Source organism: Oryza sativa, chromosome 7 (genome assembly GCF_034140825.1).
Source record: "Oryza sativa Japonica Group chromosome 7, ASM3414082v1".
NCBI lineage: Eukaryota > Viridiplantae > Streptophyta > Magnoliopsida > Poales > Poaceae > Oryza > Oryza sativa.
This window is the reverse complement of record NC_089041.1, coordinates 15,336,819-15,350,839: the sequence shown is the minus strand read 5'-3', so window position 1 is coordinate 15,350,839 and position 14,021 is coordinate 15,336,819. Positions and strand designations below refer to the sequence as shown.

The window sequence follows — 14,021 nt, the reverse complement described above, 5'->3', positions numbered from 1 at the left end:
GATTGGGCATTGCTCCTTCCTCAAAGCTTAAGCAAAGTAGTCTACACTTGAACTTGAGGTACTTGAGAGCTGGAAATGCCGTTTTATGAAAGATAATCTTGCTTGAAGGGACTGTCCGAACATTCAGTGACAGAATTGAGAGGGAAGGCAATCCTATGAGATTGTCGATATCATATCTCAGTACTTCTCTGACAACAATTTTTAAAACACACAATTTGTCAAGTTGTCCAATCCACTTGGGAAGCCTAGAGAACACACCAATAGGCATCAATAACTCAAGTTTCTGGAGAAGTCTGGGAGGAGTGGACACAATTCTCAAACCATCGCAGGAAATGCACTTGCTTGAAGCACTGTGACTAGGAACCAGAGATAAAGATTTCAGATTGCCAAGTCTCCATAGGAAAGAGCTGACAACTTCCATGTTCCTCTCCAAGCGGTCAAATGGTACAGTCGAACAAGTAAGTCGAAGATCTTGCAGATTAGTCAGCTCACCAAGGTTTCTTATGTTGTCTTCAGAGTTATTACAAAGGTCAAAGTATCCCAGAGAACGCAGAGATCTCATGCTGCCAATCCCATTAGACAAATCAGTAATACATGGAAGATGTAGATGAAACAAACGTGGCAAATGAACAATGTCAGATGGAATAGCACTTATTCTTGCATTTATCTCCAATGTTTCCAAATATTGTAGCCCTTGCATCTTCAATGGCAGGTCTACACTTATGTTGCATGAAATTTTCATATATCTCAGTTGAAATAGTCTGCCAATATTAGTCAGATTGAAACTTGACTGACCATCATGGCAACCCCAGAGTTGAAGGATCACTACTCTAAGAAGCTTAAACTCCATAATAGAAGGCACAAAATTAGTAAGTCCAACAAAGTACCAAGATCGAACTTGTGCCAGTGTGATATTTGCTAAATTTGTTGCATATTTTGTACTGCTAAACCGCAGGGACAGTCGTCGAACCTTATGAGGAAATCCTATACTAGTTTCAGAACAATCAATTACTGTCACAAAATTCTCTTCCATGGATTTGTTCGTAATAACGTCAAGTACCATGTGGTGAACCGTACAAGATATCACCTCATCATTATAGTCAACATCTACAGGTTGTATCATTCCTCTGTTGACAAGCTCATAAAAATAGTTTTCAGCAACTCGATCGATTTCTGTTCCTTGTGTCAAGCTAATAAAACCTTCAGCCATCCATTGCTTCAGCAAATCATTCGTCCAAATTATGTGCCCCTCAGGATATATGCTAAGATATAGCATACATGTTTTCAGAGAATGAGGAAGACTGTTGTAGGCAAGGTTTACTGCTTGCTTGACTACTTCAAAAGAAGAATTTGTCATCAATGTGGAAGTTAATGTGTTATCTAAACAATCCCATACTTCTGATTTGTTTGACTGTCTTGCTAAAAGACTAGCTATACTGATAACTGCGAGGGGCAAGCCACTACATTTTCTTATAATTTTATTTGCAACATCATCAAATCTTTTAGGACATTTATTTTCGGAACCAAATACTCTACTTAAAAATAACTTTCTTGAGTTTCCATCACCAAGAGGTTCCATCTTAAAAGTATGTTCAAGTTGATAGTCACAACATGCCAAAGCAACGTCCTTAATTTCTGTTGTTGTTATTATTCTGCTGCAATGATAAACCTTTGGGAATGCTTGGTTAACAATATCCCATACATCTTTAGCCTGTAAATCATCAATTACAATAAAGAACCTGCCAAGTAATTTTATACACAATAAACATAATGTCAGTTCAGTAGTATGTCAACTAATGAAATACAATCAAGATGGATTAAACAGAATAACACATGATTAATGATTTTCAAGAAAAGATATAATTAGAATTTCAGCTAGTAAATGGTGGTTTTTCCAAATTAATGGTTAAACGTACTAATTGATCAACAATTTTATTGATCAGAAAAGGAATTATCTCACTCTTGATATCTTATGGTTTGATGTTTCAGCAAACAAATACTAGCAATTGAATTGTATAGTTAAAGAGAACATATCCTATGCACACAAGCCTTCACGTGTCCATATCATGTATACCAACTAACAAATATCACTGAAAATTCTAGAAACAAATATAAATGTACTTTCAATAGTATCCCTTCTTTCTATAAAGTTAAGACCCAAAACTGAAACCTCAGCGTTCCACATCATCACTAAATCTCAGCCGTTCGATCGGTGGATGAGATCGCATATGAACCGTTGGATGAGAAGGTCCCCGTGTGAAGCCCAGCCTATCACGGCCCATGTCCTCTCTCTCCAGGGTTTCTTCACCCTCCACCGCATCACAACATCTGCCGCCACCACAAGCGCTCGCTTCTCCTCCCCCATCCCCGCGTGCCAGCCGCTGTGCTCGGCGGACGCGGACAAGCGGCGACGACGGCGGCGGCGGCGGACGCGGACGAGGGAGGCGGCAGCGGTTGAGGGCGTGGTGGACGCGGACGAGGGCGGTGGCAGCAGTTGAGTGCGGTGGCGGTGACGACGACGGCGGACGCGGACAAGGGCGGCAGCGTTGGTCACGGCGAACGCGGACGAGGGTGGCAGCGGCGGAGGTCGCGGACGAGGACGCCGGCCGGCGGTCGAGGGCGGCGATGGATGCGGAAGAGGGAGGCGGCAGCGGTCGAGGGCGCGGTGGACGCGGATGAGGGCGGGCGGCGGTCGCGGACGAGGGTGGCGGCGGCGGCGACGACGACGGTGGACGCGGACAAAGGCAGCAGCGTTGGTCACGGCGAACTTGGATGAGGGTGGCAACGACGGTCTAGGCATATATGGTACTAATATGTTTTGTGATTTATCTGTGTTTGCAGCTCTGATGTGCAGATGTGTAGCAGATGACTCTCCGTCGCATATCGAGAATGCCTATTGCCTGTGATGCCTTCTATGTTTCGGTTCTGAGCAGCATTAAGCCCATTTTTATCTGTTTTACTGCTATGTGTGTTCCTAATTTTTCTCTTCCATTTCATTAATTAGTTTATCCACTGTGGGTTCTAAATAAAAAATATGTTAATTCCCTCTTGACTGACGCCATGAATCAATGACCAGCGTTTATCTTGCAAACCCAGTTAAGTTCTTGCTTATCCTGAACATTTTTCTGACAGTATGTTGGTGAGCTAATCGGTTGGTCCCCTTTGTGTAGGTTGAACAAATAAGGAGGCCAGATTCTACAGATTCAAACTTATTGTGTTAAGTTAAGCAACACAACAAGGTCAGCACTTAATCCCTTTTTGTATGTATGGATATATTCCCTTTATTCATTGATTTGCACTACTTTAGCATAGCACTAGGCTGTCTTATATGGAAATGAATTGGTTGCATATTGGTTCGATCTAAATGCATATATATACAGTAGACCCACCCGATTCCTTTTGACCAAATGCAATTTCAATTTACTAGGCACTTCCATCAGTTATCTATATGCAAAGATTAATCATAGAATGCTACGTACTGAAAATATCTCATATATTTCAGCAGCAATATCAAACCACATTTGTTTCCACGATCAATATTATATGATTTAAATTGTTATAAACCTCACGATCTTAATTATATGAGTGTAACTATTATTTCTTCTAATATCATAAAAAACTCCTGCAGCAACGCGCGGGGCTTCATCTAGTTACATCTACGTGTAAAATCCTATCTTCAAATTCATCATACATAGAGAGCAAAAAAAAAAGACAAAATTCTAGCAGATTTGTAGTCTTAAAACTGTCATAATTTTTGTTTTTTTACAGCCAAAATATACTGAATTTTAGGTTAAGATTTTACACGTAGGTGTAATACTATTGAAAGTATATGCACATGTTTCTCTAGAAATTTCAATGACATTTGTTAGTGGTGTGCATGGAGTGTGCACGTGAAGCTTGTGTGCACAAGATATGTTCCCCTAGTTAAAATATTAACAACACCATTTGCTTGTACATATGAATCTTTTCATTTTTCATGTTCTCTACTCTACTATTTCAACAATTAGTTTCATAGGTATATGCACCAGCAAAGCAATGTAAGAGCCAAAGAGTTGGCATAATTTGGTATTAGCTGATAAGAGCAAGGAAATAGCAGTTCCTATCTGTTAAGTAAATTGTGTTGTTATCATAAGCAAAGGTCAAACTGTATAGATGAACAATTACTCGAATTACAAATACATTTAGTGCATAAAAATTATACCAATAGATTCAATCTTCAAAGTTCTTTAAAAAATATTGGTTTTTTATAGCTACTCAAAAATGAGAAAACAGTTGTCAGGGTTTAATCTTAAAGGATTTTTAAAAATCAAAACCCTATAAAAATAAATGGAGTTCTATTAGGTACTGGCATATAAGTCAAGACATAACCTCCTGTTCGGAAAAAGCAAAGAGTACAGAAAATCTAATCTACATCTTCTGAATCTCTCCCTCTATCCCCATTCTTGTTTTTTGAAGAAAGAGAAAGACATAGCCATGTCTTAGTCCAAAATGTTATTATCATTGTCTCTTTATGAATCTCGAGTTACATTACTTTTCCATGGTCCATCCAAATTAGTTTTGCAAATTTTAGTTTTCAACTGTCAAAGTTGGAAAATCATGAATACACATTCTAAATGGATAGTTGTTTTGATAGAATAGCTAAGGTGCTACTACCAACAAATCTGTGTCAAGTCAACTGGCTATATGTTATCCCCCACAAATAAAAATATTATATTGTCCAGTGATGTGAAAACTTATTATTTCACTATACACTATATAGATCCAGTATCACCCAGAACCCACCATTGATCTTTATGTAAATCTTCACAACCCACAAAGTATTACTCCCTCCATCCACAAAAGTTACACCTGTTACTTTTGTCACACCAAGGAGAAATTAAATCATCTTGGATGTCACAAAATCAAGGAGTGAATGCAAGCATGCAACCAATGAGTATTTAGATGACTCCTTGGGATACTTGATGAACATTATAAATATTAATTTAATTATTCCAGTGGAAAACTCCTTATATATAGGGTCGTTATAGTGGCGACTATTTAATGGTTACTTTGATGTCATGACATTTGTCACCATGGTTCATGTATTTAACATTCAATCCGTAATTTATATTATAGAAGTTAATAATTGACTTGTACTTTATTCGGCTTGTTATCATGTGCACAAATATTTATATGATTAATAATAATTATCTTATTATTATAATTTTTACTTAGTTGTACAGCTTTATCTTAATTTTCAATTGTGACAATTTATAGTTTGGCAAGCAATAGCAACCATAACATCCAACATGATGCAAAAGTTTTTAAAAAGTTCAAAATTTTAGTGATTTTTATTGTCATGAATTTTCAGGATGTTACAGAAATTCTCAAATCTAAAAAGATCAGACTTTGGAATTGAAGTTTTAATCTGAAGTACACATGGGACATGATCAGAAATAGCTCTTGCCAAAGGCTTAACCAAAGTACTTGGATAGCAGGCAGTCCAAGAAACAGAAGTAAAGAACCAGTCAAGCTGCTCTAAAAGAGGACAATTCTGCATATTACTCCAGGTAAAAGACCTACCTTTCAAAGGCAACTCAAGAAGACCAAGATTGTTGATAATATTATTAAAGATAATCATGTTATTCATATCCCCACCTGCCATGTTTCTATTATCAATAGATCTATAGAAATTAAAGTCACCCAAGAGTATCCAATTTTCATTATCAGGAATTTGCAAATCAAACAACCATTGGACAAAGAGGGACCTATCAAGATCATTACAAGGCCCATAGATTGAAACAAGAGTCCATGACTCAGCAGAGTGCTTTGAAGAAAAATTAATGATCACTGCAGACCTAGTGATGCAAACAGTAGAAGCAGCAAATATAGCCCCAACCCAACAGACCAAGATTCCACCAGAAGCCCTCACAGAAGGAGAGAAAGAGAGAGAATCAAAACGTTTTGGAGATAATTTCTTAATATAAGCAGTATCAAAACTCTCCTTTTCAGTTTCCTGTAAGCAAAAAACTGAACATCCACTTTCATCAATTGCTTGCCAGACAGGTCTGCATTCGTCTGCTGAATTTACACCTCTAATATTCCAACAGAATATTCTAATTTCTTGTATGATTATTCATAGAGAGCATATAAGGGAAAAAATAAGCAGAATATAATAAAATTACATTCTGAAGCAAACAACTGATTGGTCCAAACACATAATAAAGAGGGCAATCTAGTACAAGCTACAAAAGAGTGATAGCCTGGGAGAGATAAAAAGGACAAAGAGGAACAGAGATTAAGACAAACTAAGCCACCAGGGCTGAGGGACAGAAAGCAGAACAAAGTTCCAGAATTATTCCTCAATAGCCTAAACAGGGACAGACTTTGGAGAGGAAGCCAGTAGGCTTTCCTGTGTCACATCCTGAGGAGCAACACCACAAAGATTAGTTGCCATCTTCTGAAGGAGAGGGATTGGACAACTAGCAGGACCTTCCACTTCAGCTGAATCTTCCATAAAATCTGATTCTTGCAAAGAACTCCCTGAGAAAAGAAGCCCCGCTTCATGAGCAACCTGCTTCAGTTTTTTAACAGACTTACCCCTAGGGTTTCCAATTCTCTGGTTAGGATCAGGCTCAACAAGATCATCATCCTTAAAACCAATTTTGTGTCCATCAGAAATAGCAAGGAGTCTTGAACTTCTCCTTAAACCTGTAGTTACAATAGGGGTGACAGATCCAGCTGCCCTCTTCTTATAAGACCTTTTAGTTGGCATAACAGGATCCTCAAAAGCAGTGAGAGCCAAAAAGCTATCTGAAGGTGGCACAACAGCAAGAGGGGTAGGATCAAGGACTTCATCAGAACCAACAGAAACAGAATCAGAAACAATCCTTGAAGCCCAGTCAGAAGAACCAGAAGCATTTCCTTGAAAGGAGTGATGATCAGAGGTTAAGGCAGACCAAAAGGAAGCATCCTTGACAAAGTTCTCATCAAACATAACTTGGGGAAATCTCTGACATAAGAGCCTTAAAAGATTAGCATCAACAAAAACCTTCTGAACCATCAGGCTATTGTCAGACACATGCTCAATAGCTTCATCACTGGAGATACTGATGACAGAGTTAGTTGAATTACCTGAGCTAGCAGCTAGAATAGAACTAGTAGAAGATGAATTAATCTGCAACACATCTACAGGTTGTGGAACATTAGGCAAAAAATCAACATTTTCATTATCCTAACCCTCATCCCAATTACCCCAACCCTGATTCTGATCCTGATTAACATTTTGCACATTACCAAACTGCTAGGCTGGAGCATCCTCAAAATCGACATTAGGATCCACCGGGCCCTCACCCAGTGGCAGATCATCATCAAGAGGAAAAACATCGGCAAACTCACCATTCAAAGTGTAAACATAAATAGTCCAGGACTGACCATTAGGAGCATTTAGTTGCTCCCAAGCAACATACTGAGGCACATCATCTAAGGGCCTATTTGGGGGAGCTTCTAGCTGCTGCTGCTTCTCCTAGAATCAGAAGGTCCCTCAAACAGTCTAGCTTTTGGTCTAGATTATGAGAAGCTGTAGTTGTAGAATCCAGGTAATGAACTAGAAGCCAGAAGCTGGGAAACTCAGCTTTTCTAGATTCTTAGAAGCTGGCTATCAACCAGCTGCTTCTCAGAATTTTAAGCTCCCCCAAATAGGCCCTAAGTCTTTATACCAAACTCTAGCCAGAACCCTACCTTTAAGAGGGTAAGTATCATACCACCAATCTAACTCTCCAAAGGTTGAAATAACTTGATTCACATTATGGAAAGTGACATAGTCAAGAGGGAAATCAAGCAACATGATCCAATCACGATGATTATAGGGGGCGTTACGCCAGTTCGGACCTTGATCATGTCTAACAAAACGAACCTCATCATAAGCAATCGGCTGACCAAGAACTAAGGCATCCCGATGAACAGGTGATCTAATCTGGAATAAAGCAACAACATTTGGATGTGGATAGGAAGCAAGCACACGAATGTTCCTGACCTGATCAAGAAACTCCCCATCTCTGCACGATGTTCATCCCATTGGTCTTTAGGCAGCGGAGGGTGGACTAGAGCCAGAATAAACTGCTCATGATTCATGACTGAAGGAGTAAAGTTTACCGTATCAACACGCCCGCGATGATAAGGCCTGGCCAGATGCAAATGTAGACCAGGAGGGATGAAACAGAGTGGATTAGGGTGAAGATTCACCATGGGAGGCAGAGAACTCTCCCAAGGAGAGGGTTTCTTCGCAACAACTGAGAGTGGAAAACGGAGAGACTAAGGCTTGACAGTTGATTTTTTAACCTAGACTTTCCGAACCCTATGGGAAGTCCGTTTGACAGGACCGAAGATTTTGAGGATAGGCCTAAAACACGAGCAGCTTTAGGCCCAGAATTGAAATTGAAGAAAGACTTAGAAATCGCATTAGGAGCATTGCCATCGGACACCGGAACTTTAGGTCTAGAAACCGGTTTATGAGAAATCGGATCTGGAGCACTGATTGACACCTTCTCGCCGGCGGCCACCGGAGAAGGGCAAGGGGGATCAAGAACATGGAGGCGATTGAAAACCCTAGAGATAGGAACTGAAGAGGAAGCAACAACAGCAGATTTAGATTTCTTCTTAACAACAGTCCATTCATTAAGCTGCTCAGATTCCCACTGACGAAACTCAAACCCCCAATTAGGACCACCATCGCGCCATAAGAAGAATCTCATATGATAATCACGGCAAATATAGGAGCGAAGGTTGTAAATCCACAAACCAACAGACTTATTACAAACACAAAAAGTGTAACACCGATCATTCAGATGTTTAACAAGAAAACCGAGAACCACCCAAACAAGCTCAAAGAGCAAGGGCAACAGAGGACTCCTCAAGACGAAAGGTGGAACGAGAGACATCCACCACCAATTTGAAAGGACGAGAACAATAAAAAGAGGAGGAATGAACCGGAGTACCATGGAGAAGACGACATTGATTCTTGATCTCATTATGAAAATCCCACCCACCTGGCGGCGAGGGAGGCACCATGGCTAAGCGCTATCACGATCGCCATCACCGAAAAAAGCGGAGCTCGCCATTTTGCTTTAAAATTGTTCCACCATTTTTTTTTAATTTATAGTCCTAAATTTTTAGTTCCGGTTGTTATCCTCAGCTAGGACCAAAAATAATTTCGTAAATAGCGGGAAAGATCTTTAGTCACGGTTGGTGTTAACAACCGGAACTGTTCGCAAAAACAACCGGAACTAAAGATCTAAAGATATGAATTGAAAATTTTTTAGGTCATGGCTAGTGCAACAAAAAGACAAGTATACCAATATAATTGTTTTGAAGTTTCTCTTGGGCTTTGTGTATTTTGTCAATTTTGTTAGCCATTTCACTATTCTGCACAAGTTAGTTTTGTCAGTTTTGTCATCTGTGGGGCAACACTGAAGGGTACTTACTACTTAGTTCTGTTAGCAATGCACTTAGTTTTGTTAGTGATATCATAAATTTGTAGTTTTTTAATCTACTAATTAGTGGTTTTCTTAGCCAATTCAAATTAAAGTTAAATAAGGTTATACTTTGTTTTTTTTTGGCACGAAGGTTATCCTTTTGTTATGTCTTGCATAATCATGCATAAATAAGTCTTACATAATCAATGCTGATCATATCCACATTGATGGCCATTGAGAGTACTTTGGTTTGTTTTCTCCTGTATTTTGAGATAACTTGGAATATTTATTTCTTTCTCAAGAAGATGGATAAATTAAGGGGTAATTGTGTTCTTACCCTTACTTTGAGGTGCAATTGTGATTTTACCCTTACTTTTTACTGTTTGTGATTTTGTCCTCACTTTTTTTAGATGAAGTTCTCTCACAAAAATCCTTGATTTCAAATTAGAAGGAAAACACAAATGCTTTGGAAAGCAAGGGCAAATATGCAAACAATATAAAAGGGTATATATGTCTTTTATCACATATTTAACACCGTCAAGATGACTTAACAGAACATGGGCAAACTGATGTTTCGTTTAAAAAAAAAGGTGAGGACAAAATCACAAACCCTAAAAGGAGTGGTAAAATCACAATTGAGTTGCAAAACAGGTGTAACATACTGAAAATTTGCTATTTTCTAAATATGCATCATGCCGATTCTTATGTTCTTAATAACTTCCTAAACCTAAGAAATTATAATTTAACGGACCTCCTAAAACTAACATGCATAAAACCCCTCTTTGGTATTTAAATCTTTCGTGGTTTTATTATAAAAATTGATCTTGTTAAATCGAGGTATTCTCTTTGATTTGATTTTGCATCTTAAACCTTCTTTTGACCAAAATTTCCTTTATTCAAATTTAGTTTGAAAATCCTTTTTACTTTTACTATGGTCCAAGAAATCCTCCAACACTTCCTTTGAACCTAAACCCAAGCAATTCCAATTTTATTGGAATTAATTGTCAACACATCCTTTGATTTCAAACCTATTCTTATTTATCGCCAAATATCCAAGTTCCCCATTAGCCTCAAATACTTCTCCAAATCCTTGCCAAATAATTTGAGGCTAACATCCTATTTATTTCCCTTCCCTCTCAATCGAGTGCATCAAATAAATTCCGTTATATTCTATCTCTCAAAAGATTGCACTCAAATAAATTAGAACAACTAAATCCTAGCCATTCTTCTACCAAAGCCCAACTTTGACCAATACTAGCCACATATACTCACTTAACCAGTTATATATACCCTTACTCTCCAAGCAACCGAAATCCACACATAAAATATAAATGACATGAGTTGCTTGATCCCCTCTCCACCTTAACCTCCACCCCTCTAGAACCTCCACATAAAATATTAACCCAATAATCCCTATACCCTTTAAAGGAGATAGATTATACCCTAAACCCTAGCCCTCTTAGACGTTTATCGTTTTCTTGTTATTTTATGGCTTTTATTGAATTTGGCTCTTCCTCTTCTTCAATATAGTTTATTATATTTTGGAGGCAACCTGTGGTGTTTCGAGAATCGGATAATCAGGTTGCCTATCTCGGATTTATTTGCGTTGGAGCAAGACAAGTTATTATTCCTCCTCTTTGAGCATAATTATCCTATATTCTTATATTTCTATTCTATGCATTAGTCATTCATGATTTTGAATGCATAACCTGAACATAGCAAACCAGATATGCTAGCTTTGCTTAGTCCTGCCTAGTTAGACTGCATACAAATATAATGAACTTAGATTGGGACACTACGTAGGAATTGGTTGATTTCCGGGTGGCTAGTACTGTCTCAGTCAATATAGTTATTACCAAGTACTTATGTCAAACGAACGAGTACGACCGCAATTCTAGAATGAGGACATACCTTGCAAAGTAAGTTATCTAGCAAAGGTGGTACCTCTGTACAGTGGTTCTATTTTAAGTCCTCGCGCAGGAGGCAATTATATGCCGTGAAGGGCAAATGTGACATTTACCGAGGCGCAGGTAAATGATTTATTGAGCTCAAGTATATATATAATTGTGAAAACCTGGTTGAGATGACGGGGGTCTCTCAACCAGTTCTCTCTCTAAAAACCTCGGGAACGCCAGAACTCCTCTCGCTGCTGATAACGTTACGTTCAGAGCGCATGAGGATGAGAGTTCATGGAACAGGTGCCACTGATGTTAGTAACCGAAAAGCTTTGCCATGACTAAACTAATGAATATTGGCATGTCATGGATTGCGAGTAAAGCGTACATTTACTGCAGTAAAATAAACATGAATCTATTCGAATAGCCGTGCTCACGGAATTGAGTATCGGGACTCATATGGTACTTTGGTTAGAAACTTAATTCAAGATTTTACTAAATGTTGCTGCATTTAAAACATCAGGCTTTCTATTTCTATATTCTCTGCCTTCTGCTAGTAATCGTAATCCTACTCAAATATTACTATTTCATTCATTCATTATTGAATATAATAGTTTGCTGAGTACGTTGTACTCACCCTTGCTTCAACCCCCTTTTTCCAGAGTTAAATTGAAGTTCTTGCCGAAGCCAGGAGTTCAATCATATAAGTTAATCTTATTTCAATCTAGTTCTCAAATCTAAATTAGTTAGATGGTTTAAGTCTATAGCAAAATATTAAGGTTGAGTCATTCTATAGCTTTTGCTGTAATAGTTAGCCACAATCTTGTAAATTTCCCTATTATTTTATGTAATAACAACTCCTTTGTAGCCTTGTTCAAATGTGCGCAATGAAGATCCAGATTGTTGAAGCTGTGTCAATCTACTGATCCAGGGCTTGATACAGTTAAACATGTCGGTTTCCGAATCATTAGTTTTGGGATCCGACAACAGGGGTAAGAACGCACTTGCCCCTTTAGTATATGGTACATAGAGATACATGTCGGTGGCTATGTGCTTCTATTCCATACCTTCTGGGTATGAAAAAAAATGTTTGTTTTCTCCGTGCACAAACCACTAAAAAGATCTTATCATCCCTATATATGAACATTAACTTGCTATAAACATATTGCCATGTATATATTCACTTGAAGAATTAAGTTTGGAATCCATTTATATGTTATGATACACCGAGACATGAAAAGAAAGATTAACTAAACTTGATCAAAATTGTAAACACTGCTATGGATCACATGTCAACCTCCATGTCTCAGCATCTATACAAGTTTTACAACCATGCAACATGATGACTTGGAGGTGCAAGAAAACCATTATCACCAAACAATTGTCATCTACAAGACATAGACAATTTTTACAATGTATTTGTTTGGACTTTGGAACCCAAGAATTTTCTTGCACAAACTAGAATGAGAGAGAAAGTGACGCAGGGAGAGAGTTAGTAGACCAATCTTAATGAGATAAAGAATAATGCATCAATAGAGGATGAGAGGAGTCATATTGAGTCTAGCTAGACCTTGCTTTTTTGTCGCCATAGGGCATATTGAGTAGAAGGTGCAAGTGGATTGTATAGTGACCAAACAAATTCCATGCTAGAAATGCAAAAAGCTTTCAAATAATTTATCCGATCTTTGAAATACATATTTTCTAGGGTCTTTTAGAACTTCATAGAATATGTGATAATTATGACAAGTGGATAGACATTATAGGCTTTAGATAAATGATTATAAAATCTAATTGTACTTAATTCATGCCCAGTGCAGGCTAGCTAAACAAAATATTTGTGGGCTGGTTACTTTCGAGTACATATTTCCTAATATTTAATTACAAATTTTATAACAAATGAAATCATGGGAACAATCATAAAAAATTGCATTCCAAAAATAATGATAAGTTCATAGTTATATTTATCCATCCAATTGTGTTCTCGCTAGCCTCGCTCACTTGCATGAAATTATCCCATATGGGTTGTCTCCTACACTGCACAATAGAATTGGACTCAACAAGAATAAGGCCCTGTTTGGGGGAGCTTGTCTCAGCTGCAGCTTTTCCCAAAAACTGCTTCTGCTAGAAGCTGCTCCAAACAGTCCACAGCTTCTGATAATCTGTAGTTACAGATTCTGAAAAATGAACTAAGAAGCAAGAATCTGGAGAAGCTGGGTTTCAGAGCTTTTCCAGATTCTTAGAAGCTGGTTACCAAACAGCTGCTTCTCAGAATCTAAAGCTCCTCCAAACAGGCCCTAAGTATTCTACATAGTTTTGAATCCCCTCAATTCATGAATAAATAAACAACTAGAACCTATTTTAGTATTAGGTGTTTATACAAAAGTCGATTCATATTTTTAAAAAGGTTGACATATAAAGTATCATGCTCTGTCTATTCTATCATCTCACAAAATTTGAGGTTAAAATAAGATTACATAAAATAAAATAGAAAATAAATGTCAATTGGGAGTAAAGTGAACTAATTATAAAGAAACTTCTAAAATTCGTGGAAAAAAAATAGGTTCTTAGCTTTCACTTAAACTACAACACCCATTAACATAAGCATTGCATCATTTTTGAGTTTTTAGATTATTACATTTAAGTAAGCGATAAATGCAACAAAAGCTAACTAATT

At 37.9% G+C, this 14,021-nt stretch overlaps 1 long non-coding RNA gene across 1 annotated transcript; it reads left to right on the top strand.

The window, feature by feature from the left end:
* The first annotated feature begins 2,313 nt into the window (after window positions 1-2,313).
* LOC112939711 (uncharacterized) lies at window positions 2,314-6,069 on the top strand. The gene is made up of 4 exons (XR_003243561.2): window positions 2,314-3,095; window positions 3,171-3,239; window positions 5,351-5,549; window positions 5,710-6,069. It is a non-coding gene; the product is annotated as an uncharacterized lncRNA (long non-coding RNA).
* The last annotated feature ends 7,952 nt before the right edge of the window (window positions 6,070-14,021 follow it).